An 11,997-nucleotide genomic window follows, 5' to 3' on the forward strand; every position below is an offset into this window, starting at 1 on the left:
CACCACCAAAAGTCTAGGGGAGGGTCTGGGTGGGCATCTGTCCACGGTGGCGGCTCAGGCTCTGGGCGTGGTCCCCATCCCACCATAATCAATCCCCGCTTTTTTAGCCTCCTCCCAATGACCACCCTCCAAATTAACCCCACTGGATTAAGGGGCAGCACCGGACTAAGGGGCAATACTGGAATGAGGGGCAACACCAGAATGAGGGGCAACACCGGATTGAGGGGCAACTCCGAAGTGAAGGGCAGCTCCGGACTGAGGGGCAGCTCCGGACTGGCTGACGGCTCTGGCTGGTCATGGCTGGCTGACGGCTCTGGCTGGTCATGGCTGGCTGACGGTTCTGGCTGGTCATGGCTGGCTGACGGCTCTGGCTGGTCATGGCTCGCTGACGGCTCTGGCTGGTCATGGCTCGCTGACGGCTCTGGCTGGTCATGGCTCGCTGACGGCTCTGGCTGGTCATGGCTCGCTGACGGCTCTGGCTGGTCATGGCTGGCTGACGGCTCTGGCTGGTCCTGGCCCTGATTGAGAACCATATCAGGCTAAATGACAATGAACCTAAACATAGAAACACATAACATAGAATGCCCACCCCAACTCACGCCCTGACCAACTAAACACATACAAAAACAAGAGAAAACAGGTCAGGAACGTGACACTGATGACAGCTTTGCACACTCTCTGCATTCTCTCAACCAGCTTCATGAGGAATGCTTTTCCAACAGTCTTGAAGGAGTTCCCACACATGCTGAGCACTTGTTGGCTGATTTTCCTTCACGCTGCAGTCCAACTCATCCCTAACCATCTCAATTGGGTTGAGGACGGGTGATTCTGGACGCCAGGTCATCTGATGCAGCATATTCACTCTCATTTGTCAAATAGCCCTTACACAGCCTGGAGGTGTGCTTTGGTTCATTGTCCTGCTGAAAAAGAAAAGATAGTCCCGCTAAGCGCAAACCAGATTGGATGGCGTATTGCTGCAGAATGCTGTTGAATCCATGTTGGTTAAGTGTGCATTGAATTCAAAATAAATCACCAACAGTGTCCCCAGCAAAGCACCCCCACACCATCACACCTCCTCCTCCATGCTTCACGGTGGGAACCACACATGCGGAGATCATCCATTCACCAACTCTGCGTCTCACAAAGACACAGCGGTTGGAACCAAAGATCTCAAATTTGGACTCATCAGACCAAAGGACACATTTCCACCTGTCTAATGTCCACTGCTCGTGTTTCTTGGCCAAAGCAAGTCTCTTCTTATTATTGGTGTCCGTTAGTAGTGGTTTCTTTACAGCAAATCGACAATGAAGGCCTGATTCAGGCAGTCTCCCCTGAACAGTTGTTCTTGAAATGTGTCTGTTACTTGAACTCTGTGAAGCATTTATTTTGGCTGCAATTTCGGAGGCTGGTACCTCTAATGAACTTATCCTCTGCAGCAGAGGTAACTCTGGGTCTTCCATTGCTGTGGCGGTCCTCATGAGAGCAAGTCCTTAAAATGTTCCGTGTTGACTGACCTTCATGTCTTAAGGTAATGATGGACTGTTGTTCCTCTTTGCATATTTGAGCTGTTCTTGCCATAATATGAACTTTTACCAAATAGGCTATCTTCTGTATACCACCCCTAACCTGTCACAACACAACTGATTGGTTCAAACAGATTAAGATGGAAAGAATTTGCACAAATTAACTTTTAACAAGGCACATCTGTTAATTGAAACGCATTCCAGGGGACTAGCTCATTAAGCTGGTTGAGAGAACGCCAAGAGTGTGCAAAGCTGTCATCAAGGCAAAGGGTGGCTACTTTGAAGAATCTCAAATATAAAATATAATTTGATTTATTTAACACTTTTGGTTACTACATGATTCTATATGTGATTTTTCATAGTTTTGTCTTCACTATTATTCTACAATGTAGAAAATAGTTAAAAGAAGAAAAACCGGGGCCTCCCGGGTGGCGCAGTGGTCTAGGGCACTGCATCGCAGTGCTAACTGCGCCACCAGAGTCTCTGGGTTCGAGCCCAGGCTCTGTCGCAGCCGGCCGCGACCGGGAGGTCCGTGGGGCAACGCACAATTGGCATAGCGTCGTCCGGGGTAGGGAGGGTTTGGCCGGTAGGGATATCCTTGTCTCATAGCGCTCCAGCGACTCCTGTGGCGGGCCAGGCGCAGTGCGCGCCAACCAAGGGGGCCAGGTACACGGTGTTTCCTCCGACGCATTGGTGCGGCTGGCTTCCGGGTTGGAGGCGCGCTGTGTTAAGAAGCAGTACGGCTGGTTGGGTTGTGCTTCGGAGGACGCATGGCTTTCGACCTTCGTCTCTCCCGAGCCCGTACGGGAGTTGTAGCGATGAGACAAGGTAGTAATTACAAGTGATTGGATACCAGAAAATTGGGGAGAAAATGGGATAAAAAAAATATTATAAAAAAAAAGAAGAAAAACCGCTGAATGAGTAGGTGTGTTCGAACTTTTGACTGGTACTGTATGTTTGTTTATAAACAGTGTATGCACGTTAAAGGGGAAGTTCAGGATTTTACACCTTGGCCCACTGACTACCCTGAAAGTGTAAGTGGCCAAGAAAAACTGTGATCCGTGGTTCTGTTTTCTTTACAACCACCACATAGTTCAGCTAACTTTAACTACCGCTAGCTGACAATCAATGACAGTGATAAAGGGATATTGTGAGAAATAAAAAAAGTTAAAAACCTTTCACTAACATCAAACCAAATAAGTTGATTTGGCCATGAGATTTTGTCAATTGGACAATTGACCGTATCACTCCCAGGGTGTTTCTCACGCATCAGTCAGAGTATGAGTCTAAATCAATGTATGCAAAACGGAGCATGGAGGGCACTTCTCTGATGTGTACTCGGCTTGTACACATTTCGAAGTATGCATCGATGCAAGCTTCAATGAAAAGTATGGACAGAAATATATGCATGAATATGGATGAAATATGATGTAAAACTCAAACAAAAAATATAGTGAAATCCATGGTGCCCATTATTTGGGCTGAAATGAAAGAAAATAAACTCAGGCTTTGGAATAAAACGTTGCCCATTCCTATCTCACATGTTGCCTGACTACAATATTTTATCTTGATACATTAATAAATACATTGTGTTCATTTTGGCATGTTTACCTGCAAAAAATACTGACGGTAATGTGCGTATATCGCAATCCCATAGTACTGTAAGTTAACAGGGCTAACTTGCTACAGTTGAAGTCGGAAGTCAACATGCACTTCGGTTGGAGTCATTAAAACTTGTTTTCAACCACTCCACAAATTTCTTGTCAACAAACTATAGTTTTGGCAAGTCGGTGAGGACTTTGTTCGTGACCCAAGTAATTTTTCCAACAATTGTTTACAGACAGATTCTTTCACTTATAATTCACTGCATCTTAATTCCAGTGGGTCAGAAGTTTACATACACTAAGTTGACTGTGCCTTTAAACAGCTTGGAAAATTCCAGAAAATGATGTCATGGCTTTAGAAGCTTCTGATGGGCTAACTGACATCATTTGAGTCATTTGGAGGTGTACCTGTGGATGTATTTCAAGGCCTACCTTCAAACTCAGTGGCTCTTTGCTTGGCATCATGGGAAAATCAAAAGAAATCAGCCAAGACCTCAGAAAAGAATTGTAGACTTCCACAAGTCTGGTTCATCCATGGGAGCAATTTCCAAATGCCTGAAGGTACCACTTTCATCTGTATAAACAATAGTACGCAAGTATAAACACCATGGGACCACGCAGCTGTCATACCGCTCAGGAAGGAGACGCGTTCTGTCTCTTAGAGATGAACGCACTTTGGTGTGAAAAGAGCAAATCAATCCCAGAACAACAGCAAACGACCTTGTGAAGACGCTAGAGGAAACAGGTACATAAGTATCTATATCCACAGTAAAACGAGTCCTATATCGACATAACTTGAAAAGCTGCTCAGCAAGGAAGAAGCCACTGCTCCAAAACCGCAACAAAAAAAGCCAAACTACAGTTTGCAACTGTACATGGGGACAAAGATCGTACTTTTTGGAGAAATGTCCTCTGGTCTGATGAAACAAAAATTGAACTGTTTGGCCATAATGACCATCGTTATGTTTGGAGGAAAAAGGGGGAGGCTTGCAAGCCGAAGAACTGTAAGGGTCCTGTGTGTAGCTGGTGTAGAGAGTCAGGCGCAGGACAGCAGATATGAGTAATCAACGTTCTTTTACTCAAAATTACAAATATACAAAGGAACATACCGAGCCCACAAAGACGGACCGAATTACAACAAACGGTCACTCACAAACACAACACGGGGAAGAGAGGTTTAAATAATAAACAAGTAATTGGTTAAGTGAAGCCAGGTGTGTAAGACAAAGACAGAAGAAATAGGAAATTAAAAGTGGATCGGTGGCTAGATAGCCGGTGACGTCGTCCGCCGAACGCCTCCCGAACAAGGAGAGGAACCGACTTCGGCGGAAGTCGTGACAAGAACACCATCCCAACCGTGAAGCACGGGGGAGCACGGAGGAGGCAGCATCATGTTGTGGGGGTGCTTTGCTGCAGGAGGGACTGGTCCACTTCACAAAATAGATGGCATCGTGAGGAGGGAAAATTATATTGATATATTGAAGTAACATCTCAAGACATCAGTAAGGAAGTTAAAGCTTGGTCGCAAATGGGTCTTCCAAATGGACAATGACCCCAAGCATACTTCCAAAGTTGTGGCAAAATGGCTTAAGGACAAAAAAGTCAAGGTATTGGAGTGGCCATCACAAAGCCCTGACCTCAATCCTATAGAAATGTTGTGGGCAGAACTGAAAAAGTGTGGTCAAGGAGGCCTACAAACTTGACTCAGTTACACCAGCTCTGTTAGGAGGAATGGGCCAAAATTCACCCAACTTATTGTGGGAAGCTTGTGGAAGGCTACCCGAAACGTCTGACCCAAATTAAACAATTTAAAGGCAATGCTACCAAGTACTACTTGAGTGTATGTAAACTTCTGACCCACTGGGAATGTGAGGAAAGAAATAAAAGCTGAAATAAATCATTCTCTCTACTATTATTCTGACATTTCACATTCTTAAAATAAAGTGGTGATCCTAACTGACCTAAGACAGGGAATTTTTGCTAGGATTAGATGTCAGGAATTGTGAAAAACTGAGTTTAAATGTATTTTGCGAAGGTGTATGTAAACTTCAGACTTCAACTGAAGCTATCCACAAGAATTGGTTAGCTAACGTTAGCTACCCATGAATAATGGACAGCTAGCTAGTCATCTCCCTTGCATTCCATTAGTTGTGGTTTGCCTGTTAAACTAGCTGCCTAGCTCGATTGTTATGATTCACCTATAGTTAGCTGATAATTATGAACTTAAACTTTTCTTTATGTAGTTATCTTGTTTCATCTGTGTTAAGTTAGCCTGGATGTCTGGCAGGCAGCAGATTAAGAGAATAGGCCGTAACATTACAGGTTATAGTTGTGCAATGGGAATGTTACAGGGCACTCACACTTCTCATCTGCCGGCTCTCACCCTCTCACCTAAAAAATGTAATCTGACGCAGAAGATGGCGACCAGTGCTGACTGCCTGATGACATCTGCAAACCACAACTAATCCCCTGCAATCATTGGGAAGACCACAAGAGATACCTACACTCACAGACAGCGCCACGACAGCAGCTCTCAGTGCTTCCTTCCACTGCCGCCCTCTAGCTTCCCTCCTCTGGATGGATATTCACCTAGCTGTCGGGTCTGTATTGTCCGGATGTTTATTTGTAGTGTAGCTAGTACCAGGTTTAGTACCAGGTTTTATATTGGCATGTTTTCCCAGGGTTGACAGAGTCCTTGCTACTACTCCAGTAGTAGCCGACATAGCCATGGATCATGACGAGTGATAGCTTAGCTAGCCAGCTAACTTGGGCTGCTTGCTAAATAACCATGGATCATGATGAGGGGTAACATCTAGCTACTGCACTAGCAAGTTACCTTTTGTATTAGACAAGTAGGGTCGTTACCTATGCTAATGTTAACGTTTTGTTAAATATGTTGCAAAATAATTTATATAATGTCTCTTGCTAGCTAGCACTTTCGTTGACCACATTTCTATGTAGCTATATAACACAAAACAACAACAGATTAACAGTCTCAATTTCTTTACTAACAACAATGCAATATTAAACTAAATCTGATGTTCAGATCTACCCTCCTGCTGTGTTCCGGTCGAATTGGACCGACTTACAAGTTGTCTCTCTGAAAAATGTAGTTCATTTAATCTGATTGTCATAAGGTTCCATGACTTTGTCCACACAGGGCATCTGAATAAACAAAATACATTTTGATGATGTTCCTAAAATATGGGGTGTTTTGTTTAACTTTTGTACACCTGTGGTGTTCCCGGTTACCAGGAATCAAGGTAAGACCCAAGTGCAGACTGTGTGGAGTAACAATGTTTATTGTAACTACAGGGGAAGGCAAATGACAGGTCAAGGCAGGCAGGGGTCGATAATCTAGAGCAGAGGCCAAGGTACAGGACAGCAGGCAGGCTCAGGGTCAGGTCAGGCAGAGGTTGGTAATCCAGAGATGGAGCAAAGGTACAGGACGGCAGGCAGACTCAGGGTCAGAGACAGGCAGTGGTCAGGCAGGCGTGTACAGGGTCAGGACAGGCAAAGGTCAAAAACCAGGAGGAAGAGAAAAAGAGAGACTAGGGACAAACAGGAGCTGCGACAAAACGCTGGTAGGCTTGAACAAATAAGACAAACTGGCAACAGACAGACAGAAAACACAGGTATAAATACACAGGGGATAATGGGGAGATGGGCGACAAGCACAAGGACAGGTGAAACAGATCAGGGCGTGACACCGGTCAAAAATGACCGGTCATTAGTATTGAATGAGTGAGACTACAACTAGTGTATAAAATTGAGTTCAGGCACATGCCCATTCATCAGATGGACACATTACCTCTGCCAGACCCCCACATACATGTGTGTTTGAGCACACACACACACACCTCACTCCCCTTCTTGGCGTTTATGTCAACCCCCACGAGAACCTTTCCCCAATATAATATTTCCCCCATGGGAACCACACCTGTTAGCATTCTCACAAACAATCGCAACATTGTTTCAATAATATATAGAACTTTTCTTGTGGCTCTGGTATATAAAGATTTTTGAGGCATTGCTCACAATTCATTCTGTGGCAGCACAATGACCAAACGATATACTGTATGTGAGGCTCTTGATCATATCTTTGATCATGACACTGGTGAGGAGGAGAGAGTCCTTGTTAAACTTTGACACCGAGTAGTCTGTGATAAATAGCACAATATGTTTCATCTGAGTATTTGGTATAGTCAAAATAATCCGTACATTATGCTTTTATGAGCTCAGGTCAATCTGGACTACAGGCCATAATTAGCAAATAAAAGTTCAAAACTTGTAATGTTCACAAGAACTTAAGTTGATAAAAACATCTAGCACGACGTTAGGTGATAACATATGGATTATTATGGATTTATAATCAGCTATAATGGGACGGTCATTTTGGACCGGGAACACAGAATGAATTAACATGAAACGAACACAACAGGAGGGTTAAAGAGCTTCTTGATATGCCACACCTTTTCAGGTGGATGGATTATCTTATCTTATCTTAAATTAACAAATTTGTGCACAACATTTGAGAGAAACAAGCTTTTTGTGCATATGGAACGTTTCTGGGATCTTTTAGTTCAGCTCATGAAACATGGGACCAAAACTTTATATGCTGCGTTTATATTTTTGTTCAGTATATATACTAGAGCGGAATTGGTTTGCTGCAAAGGCTATATCACCTAATGCATCTGTCCAAGCCAGAACTACCCAAGCCAGAACTACCCATACCTTTAGCGAATGCTTTTACCATGGCCCCTAATGGCCATCAAAAGGAAATTGAATCAAACTGAGTGCTCTGCTCCTCTTCATTAGACTAGACCGGAGAGTTAGGTTTCAGCTGACACATCCATGATGGGTCCATATTTCCAGAGGGAAACCTGCCAATCCTCCATCTGTCTTTGACTCTTCTTATCTATTATTTTGTAGCCAGCCTGTACTATAGGCCTAATATTATGTTCAAGATACAAACATGTATGTTAACCATATGCTTTGGCACTATTTCTTGTTTGGATATTTTGGGAGAAAATAAAGATATTTGTCCTTGTACATGTTTATCCTTGTATGCTACAGAGCACAGTGCTAGATGATTCATGATTCAATTCCGTAATCCATTGTATGAGGGTGGGGTTGGACACCTTTACAAAGGTGACTAAGCATGATTTAATCATTTAAATAATTAATTCAACAATGTGTGTTATAAGGGAGCACATATATACTGTAACCAGAGTTTTGTAAACAGAGAATTTGAAAACGCCTCCTTATCACATTTCTTTTTGAAGAAAAGTTTCAAATCAAATCAGTACTTTTTGCACAGCTCTGTTCTCTTTAGCGCCACGAAAATGGTGCCAATACAGCATAACAATGTAGCCTATGCAGAACTGATTGTTGAAAATAAAACATTGTGCTGCAGTCAGTACCCTGCCTTTACTAATAGCTGAAAATAATGCATTTACAAAAAATAATAGTACTGATACTGAACATGAGAGACAATTTTGCAAAAAGGTGGATCAAGGGCTCTGGGGCTCCTCTTCCTCTTCATTTATCTCTGTACTCTCTCCTGTGAAGTCATATCACACACCAGTCACGATAACGTCTTTCACACACGCATGTCGTCAAGGTAACATGACATTTGTCTCAGGGGAAGAAGGATGCACAATATAATTGGAACATTTGTCTGCATTAGAATACTATGGATGTAAAAATCCAGCTGAATCCAAATGAAGCAAAAGGTTGGAATCCTAAAGCACTGTGATCTTCTTGTTAAAAATATATACACCCAACACACCTGTGCACACAGTGGTGTGTGTGTGTGTGTGTGTGTGTGTGTGTGTGTGTGTGTGTGTGTGTGTGTGTGTGTGTGTGTGTGTGTGTGTGTGTGTGTGTGTGTGTGTGTGTGTGTGTGTGTGTGTGTGTGTGTGTGTGTGTGTGTGTGTGTGTGTGTTCGCACGTGTACATGGCATATGTCTGTCTGTGTGTCCTTGTGGTCAAATTCGAGACGGGTGTTTCTGGGGTGTGTCCACCCCTTTGTCTACAAAGGAGGGCCAGCAGTCCTGTGGTAGGGCATTATGGGTATCATCCAGTTCATTTAGACCCTCTGTATCTTCTGTATCGTCTATATCATCACTCCTCTCCAAAGCTGTCTGTGTCAGCGAAACCTTTGACCCCACTGTGACTGTGCTCGACTGGTCTTGTCCATGCTCATTTCTTTGACACAACCTCTCTTTGCTGGCCAGCTCTGGTCATCAACAAACAACAGAAGACAATGACACTGAGACAGCTCACTAGACATGATTGTGTTATTATTACACAGGCATTACAAGTGTAGTAAACACTTTGTACACAATTCCGGATGAATAGACTGGAGTTGTGTGAAACACATGGAGAGACAGATTTGTGCTGGCTAGGCATAGACAGTGTTAGGGTTAGACCATTTAGTCATGCGGTAATATACTGTAAGAGCTGGGAATATTATATTGTGCAATGTTCTTTATTTTTTCTACGTGTACAAACAGTTAGTCTGCATTCTGTTGGCTTTTTGAATGTAGGAGTAAGCTTAGGAGTAAGCTTCTACTCTAGAAGACGCTAAACAAGACAGGTCTGGTTGTTATGTTTGATAAAGCAATAAAATACTGAGTTAGGTTGGGCTACCTTGCTCAGCTAGCTCCTTCCATCTTTCCTTGTTGTGCTGGGTTAGGGTTAGGGTTAGGGTTAGACGGTGTACCCGTCTGAGGTCTATGCTTTGCAGGGAGTAGTCAAATGGAGCTCCACAGCCAATGTGTCTCTGTACCGACTCCATCACTGTCCCCGTGTCTGTGGCAGTCATGCTTAAAGAAAGACCAACACGTACAAATGCACACGCCAACATATGCACGTGCAGGCACGCACACATGTAAGCAAGCACCCTCACGTATAAGCACACACATGCATGCTTTGAATTTACTTATACCTGAACACACGGAAGTAAATGCCATTTTTTAATATATCTGCTCTAGTGTCAGATGAGTCTATGGGTCTCTGCTTGGGTTTCATGAAAAGTACCTGGACATTCTGACTCCAGAGGCTCCTGACTTCACAGCTTCCTCTATGAGAGGAGAGATCGCCTTCACTGTGGAGTCGATCAGGGCAGAGAACGTCGGCTCAACAATGAAGTCAATGAATCCTGAGAGAGAGGGGAGACCATTCCAAAGAGTAATTGCAAAGAATTTTGTAATCATGCCAAACTTTAAATTAAGGTCAAACATTTTCCTCATCAGAGAGGGTGCATCTTAGCAGTAAAGTGTCTTCCTCTCCTCATCTACTGTACTGAAAACACAGAACAGGTGAAAAGCAATATGTTGGAAGTTATGTTGTTTTCTTTATTCCAGTTCTGCTAGATCAGTGCAGATATAGGGAAGGAGACAACAAGGCCACTTTTTTTATTGAGATGCAAGCAATTGTTGAAGCTAATTTCCCAATATTCCACTGCCCACACGGGGTGGTAAAGCCCTGTGATTAAGACTGAGGTAGTGAAAGGCCCTGTCCAAACACTTTGAAATGCTTCCTTCCTTCCTTGAAGTAATCACTGATCTGACATTATAGGATTGGAGCAAGCTTTCCAATGCATTGAATCTAATGGACTGTCCTCGCCAAATAAAATACAAATGAAATACAAATGAAAAATGAATGAGCATTTTAAGAGTTTTCTTACTGGGCTATCTGTGACTGAGCGATCATGGTTGTGTTGCGGTCACAGAGAGGGGAGAAGGGCAGTCCAAATTCAGCCTCCTTGTCACCCTGAAAACATACAAAAAAAGCCAATGACAAACAAAAAAAGCCAGAACAAAGACATGAGGACAGTGCGTTTGTGTTTTCGCACACTAATAAGTGCTATATATATAAATAGTGCGTTTGTGTTTTCGCACACTAATAAGTGCTATATATATATATATATATATATATATATGTATATATGTATATATATATATATATATATATATATATATATGTATATATATATATGTATATATATATATATATATGTATATATATATATATATATATATATATATATATATATATATCTATATAGTATGCACATATACAGGACACACGTACAGCACACAATCCCTTTCTTTTTTGTGTTCAATATTTTTCATGTATGAATGCTAAGGTTTCATTGTGTGCTAAGGTTTATTTGAGCTTCTACGTATTTGCAGCTTATTGGAGGTTATCCAATAAGGGTCAAATCCTCTGTTCTCCTCGAGGTCATTGATGATAGAATGTTCATATTTGAAGATTTCTGAAAGGCCAGACTGTTAGTCTTGACAATGACAAAGGAGTAGGCAAAAGTGCAAACAGATCTGGGACCAAGCTAGAGTAAACGTGAACAGACAAACATTTAAAATGAGTCGATTTAGATAAGGGGAATAAAGAGTTGATTGGAGAGTTGATACGAAGCAGTTCAGAGTGGAGGGAGCAGCATCTTTGGTCAGCCTGGTATCATAGACTAGACGTAACATAGTAAACGTAGTAGTAAACGTAACATAGTAAACGTAGTAAACGCAAGCGTCCCACATGGCCAACGTTCAGTGGAAATGCCGAGCACCAAATTCAAATAAATTACTATAAAAATTTAACTTTCATGAAATCACACATGCAATAAACCAAATTAAAGCTACACTTGTTGTGAATCCAGCCAACATGTCAGATTTTAAAAAGGCTTTACGACGAAAGCACACCGAACGATTATGTTAGGTCAGTACCTAGTCACAGAAAAACACAGCCATTTTTCCAGCCAAAGAGAGGGGTCACAAAAAGCAGAAATAGAGATCAAATGAATCACTAACCTTTGATGATGCAGGGGCAGTGTGATCAAACCTGTGACG

This window comes from Salvelinus fontinalis, chromosome 41 (genome assembly GCF_029448725.1).
Source record: "Salvelinus fontinalis isolate EN_2023a chromosome 41, ASM2944872v1, whole genome shotgun sequence".
Lineage (NCBI taxonomy): Eukaryota > Metazoa > Chordata > Actinopteri > Salmoniformes > Salmonidae > Salvelinus > Salvelinus fontinalis.